General features: G+C 38.5%; 1 protein-coding gene across 1 annotated transcript in view; it reads right to left on the bottom strand.

The window, feature by feature from the left end:
• Positions 1 to 5,726, bottom strand: part of SARNP (SAP domain containing ribonucleoprotein) — a 39,471-nt gene that overhangs the window by 8,365 nt on the left and 25,380 nt on the right. The window lies entirely within an intron of this gene.

Genomic DNA, 5,726 nt, shown 5'->3' with positions numbered 1-5,726 from the left:
TGCCTTCCTTCTGCATATGGAAGTTGCTAAGACAACTGTAATACAATGGAAAGAATCAAAAGACTTGATTTTGAAGCCTGGTTTTTCTGCTTACTACTAAGCTGTATGACCTTGGGCAACTCAAACCGTCTGGGCTTCCCTCATCTATAAAATTAGGGGGCTGAACTAGATTACAACTTCTCAACCCATGGGCCTCAGACTTCAGTTATTGCAAGGCAAAGGTCATCAAGTAGACACCAAGTATTGTCATTTTAAACTTTATTTTGCTCCAAGAAAATATGCAACACCAATTCAATATACCAATCAAGCAAACACACCTTCTGAAGACTTTATCCAAATAAACATATTACTATTGTTAAAATGTTATATAGATACCCCTATGACTAATAACCACACAAATTCATTTAAAAGCATTACTGAATTCAGAGTAGTTTTTGGTCACCATGTATCTTCTCAATCAATGAATACTACTAATATCACTTACATTGGGAGTCACTGCTCCCTTACTTCAGGCCCTTATCATTTCCTAATGATATCCTAAGTTCAGGACCTAATATCCTGATATTAATATCCCTAATTTCCTAATGATATCCTGAATTCAGGTCCTTATCATTTCCTCCAACCTAATGAAAATGGTCTCCTAATTGGACTCCTCTTTTCCAGTCTCTTCCCAACTCCAATCCATCTTTCCCATACTGCCAAAATAATATTACTAAAACATAAATCCAACCATATCACTCCCAAAAACCTTTAATGGCTCCCTACTGCCTCTAATATGAAATAAAAACTTGTCAGGTAGGCATTTAAGGCCCTTCAAAAATTTGATTTTTGCACATCATTAAAGGGTTTATTTCACACTTCATGGCCAAATTGACCTACCTGCTGTTTCCCTAACTCAGCACCCAATTTCCTGCCTCCATTCCTTTGCACAGGGTGAACCCCATATTTAGAAAGCATTCCTTCCTTATCACAGCTTCTTAGAATCCCTGTCATCCTTCACGTGCCACCTCCCTCAAGAAACCCTTCTTGATCTCTCTAGTTGTTAGTATTCTTTCCACCTCAAACAATGATGTGTGCCTCAGTTTCTTGAAGGCAAGGGCTAGTTCTCATTTTGTATTTTTAACATTAGCATCTAGCAAATGCCTTGTTCATAACATATGTAAATGATTAATAATTGCTTGTTGGATTGGAACTACTGGACTAGATGATCTAGAATGACAGCTATAAAGAGAGAAATTTAAAGAGACTGAATGAATTTATATCTCCGCATATAATCTTAAAGTCTTGGTTTTATTTGTCTTAAAAATATACTAACATTTTTTATCATGTGACAATTCCAGACAAAGTATACTCTCCAGAACTTAATTAGGTAAAACCACTTAATAACATAATTTTGACAGTTCATGTCACTGACCACTTTTTAAAAACTATTAACAGAGGTAGTCATTTAACTTTGATAACAGGGTACCAACAATGTTTAAATATTCCTTAAAAGAGAAGTGATGTACAAAGAAAAGGAATACATATTTCAAGAGTGATTAGTTAAAAGAACACTGAATTTGGAGTCAAAAGACCCAGGAAAAGCCCTATCTCTAACACTTGCTAGCTAAGTGACTTTTCATAAGTTGAAATTTCATTAAGCTTCAGTTTTCTCAAGATGAGGATAATAACTTTTGTACTACCTCACAGGGTTGTGGGGAAAAAAAGCAATTTGTAAATAAGAAAGTATTATTTGAACATGAGATGTTATTTATTAATAATAAGATTCCTATAATTACAGATGAATAAGGAGGTGACTGGGAGATTTATGGTGATGACAAGGCAAATATACAATGTGAAAAAGTGACATTCAAATTCTGAGGAAGAAGGCTAGAAGACAGGATGCAATCTCCTGTGCAAAGTTATGTAGTTGCTTCTGGCCTTGCCCTAACATTTTCCAAACAGAAAGTGAACCATTTAAAAATTCCTCCTTACCCAGTCCTAGGGACCAGGGGAACTCATTTCATGGCTACAAAAGTTAAATTGAGGGCTCTGGCAATGGTTTCCATGGTGCACAGAGTGGTCTGGCATTAGTCTCATCTGGGAAATCAGAATTAGATTCTAACTTAAGGGCCGCAGCTGGCTGCTTCTTTTTAAAAGCTGAACAATAGTTGGCTGCAACAATGGCAGCTGGGTACCATGGCTCATCTACTCCAACATAAGTGTGGCTATTCCTTCTCTGGACAGAGAAGTATCAAAGAAAAAGTATCTCTACCTGGGACCTGTGTTCTAGTCTTGACCATCCCTTCTGGAATCTCTCCCTACTGACTCTCAATTATTTTTGAATTTGAATCTCAAGGAAGACATTTTTCCAGCCTCTCTTCCTCTAACCTATCAGCAACAAGGGATATCACTTTAGGTTCTGTCACATTTACCCTGTCAAAAGGAGTCAACTGTGGTTCTATTACTGGTAACCACAGAATTACATTTTAGATGAGAGGGACCTTATGGGAGAACCTAGTCCTATCACCCCCAATTTTAAAGATGAAGAACTCAGGCACAGAGAAGTAAAATGACTTTTCCAAGATCATACTGTGTTCTCCCATCTTGCTCCTCAAGTCAAATGCAACTTGTAAGTGGAATAAAAGCCTAGAAAGATCTGGGTCACTGTATGAAAAACATATAGTAAGCCACACACAACCCAAGAGATAAGAGAATATGTACTCAGAATTTCCTAAGAATATGAAGCAGAGACTACTTGTTGTGGTTCAAATTAGAGGAACATTCTCACGCTCTTAATTAAAGTAAGTCATCCACTGCTCCCAAATTAGTACAAGAAGCCCAGTCAGTCATTACTCCTCTCACTTATTTATATAAGGAAGACACATTATAACCTATAGATCCTAATCTAAAGAACTATCCCCAGTGAAACTATTCTGCATCTATCAGAAAAGCCACTGGAATTTTAGATACTATCACTGTATTTTTTTTCTAGAACCTTTTTAAATTTATGTTTGTGGATGCTTTTATAACTGTTACTTCCCAATGACCACCCCCATCGTACCAAGAAGCCTTTCTCTGTACTTGCAACAAAGTACAGTTAAGCAAAAAACATGGGAAATCTCTGAAAATATATGCCTCATTCTACATTTACAATCCACTCTCTCCTGATGGGGAGGAGAGGGATGCTTCACCATCAGTCAGTTCTGAGGCTGCAGCTGGTCAGAACCCTTTTTCCAGAAGGAATGGAAAGACAAAAGTTAAGATCAATCAGAGATGGCCTACCCTAAATATATACCTTGACAGCTTACTCCACTCTGTGTCAGGAAATGGCTATATTAACATGACTGTAGATTCCAGGACATGCTGCATGTTCCCAACAGAATGTAGAGGAAAAGGGGAAAAGAGGGAGCCTTGTATTCACTTTCTTGTACACCACCACATGAAGGATGATGGGATGAAAAGCAGAGCCCAGGGGCTTTTAGGTGACAGTAGATTAATGGTGACATGGCCTTGACTTCTCAGAGGTAAAGGTTAAGAAACACTCCAGGGTAACTGGGCTTCCAATTTCATACTCTCAGAATAAATGACATCAACTGATGGTTTTGCTCTCTGAAACACCCTAATGCTTAAACACACGGCTGTCATCCCCATCCCCCAGTCTCTGAAATTCATCTAAATGTGCTTATCCTTTAGTCTCTTCCCCAGTCAGACCAAAGTACATGGAATAGACTACAAACCAACACATCCAGCCAAAGAAGAAAAGGGAAAAGTCCAGTGAATTTTTTCTTTTTCTTTTTTTTTCTTTTGAATTTTTTCCAAATTTTTAGACCCTCCCTTCCAACCATCTCATTCACACACAGTCTTCTTCTTCATCTATGAGATCAGAACCAATTTTGTAGAATTACGGAGGAGGTTTAATGTTTAATGTTTAAATATCAACCAGAATCCAGGACCACCAGGGAATGGATGACTCATCCTCTTCTTACAGGATCTGCAGCTTGAGAACATAGGTAACCCAGAACCAAATACTGCCCCCCACCAGCTTCCATCTTTATCCTGTCCAATAAAGCACTTTCCTCTGCTTCAATGCCCCAAAAAAGGTTGTCTAGGTCTTGCTCAGAATGACTGAAGAGACAATGCAAAGCAGGAAGAGGAAATAAAGGCTTCACACTTGAGACACCCCACTTGGAAGCCAAATTTCTATTGGAGACTCCTACTTCCCTTCTTGAATCCAGGTAGAGAAGCTGTTGTCTTTAAGGAGAAGTAATGCAGAGACCAGAACAGTCAAGAAGTTCAGCAGAAAGCATCAACTCCAAGGGGCATGTCTTATCTATAATATACCCAAAATAAAGAAGGGATAACAAAGGGTTCTGCATAGGTTATGAGATTAAGGATGCTTGGGTCCTTATTCATTAGTTCCTAAAATTAAATGTTCTCTAAAAGGCTTAAACAAGTTGCAGATCAACACTAAATTCCAGCATAGAACAAAGAGGGCTACTCTCTGGCTTACCAGTCTTTTGCATAGCTACTCTCTGCCTCAACAGGCCATGTCCTGAAAAACTCACACAGACACCACAGATTTTCCCTACAGCAGCCCTGGAGGGAGCTATGTAAGTTATACCCAGGCCTCCCATTAAAGTTTACACTTCCTACAAACAGGATCTCCCCTGCAGGGATGTGGATGAAGAGACAGGAAAAGGGTCACTGCTGGCTATGAAGAACACACCTGTGCTGGGGTTTAAACAGAGCAGGAGAGCACTCTTCACCAGAGTAGTTAGGTGATGAAATCAACATAGGACAGAGACCAGAGATCAAACAAAAATCAAGGCATATAAAGAAAGAAAAAGAGAGGCATGGTCAATCACCTAGACTCAAATTGCACATAATGAGTAGTTTTCTGAACTACTGGTAGAGAGAATGTGGGAGAGGACAGGAGAGAGAGGATTAAAAGTAGACAGTTTCCCACATTTTCTAGTTAAGTGTACAACATTGGGCAAAGGGGAATATGGGTGAGAGGAGGCACAACCCATAAATCTGTCATCCTTTCCACTTAGGTTTTCAATGGAATCATTTTCCAGTTAAGCCTGCTCTTCTTTTGCCCTATACTGAAGCATAAAGTGCAGTATGCCTAAGGTAATGAGTATTCTATAATAATTTTCTCTGAACATATGCATATATTCTAGACAATGTCATGAAGGAAACAAGTAAAGTTAAGAACACTTCTAAAAGCCCAGGCATCATCCATCTCTAAAGCAATCCTCTGTACTGGCCCTTAATAGTTCAACTTCACTGCCTTCATGATTCAATAAACCATATTAACTTCCAACTTCATGTCCATTACAAAAACATCCCCACTGCTATTCCTTGGTCTCTGATCTGGGAACAGGAAAATGAAACCCAGTTAACCACCATGAAAGGAATATGGGGCTTAGAGGTAGAGGAAAAGGAAATGAAGAGGCATTAACAGCTTCTAGATCCTAACAATGAGAGCCCCAAAGGGAATGATTTCACTTGAAAATTGGGGAGGTGTACATCATGAGGTAAAAACTGACTTCACCAAAAGTCCTCCAAGTATAATTTCAGCTTTTGATATTTCCCTACCTTTAAAAATGGGAATACTGGTTTTAAGTGATTAACAAAAGCCACTTTGGCATAAAATGAGGGTTTTTTTTGGTGGCTAAACACTACTTGAATATTAGATGAGGTAAATATATAATTTATATATTACACACACACACACACAT

Source organism: Vombatus ursinus, unplaced genomic scaffold, assembly GCF_900497805.2.
Source record: "Vombatus ursinus unplaced genomic scaffold, bare-nosed wombat genome assembly UNPS02010769.1, whole genome shotgun sequence".
NCBI classification, from domain to species: domain Eukaryota; kingdom Metazoa; phylum Chordata; class Mammalia; order Diprotodontia; family Vombatidae; genus Vombatus; species Vombatus ursinus.
This window is presented reverse-complemented; position numbering and strand designations above follow the sequence as displayed.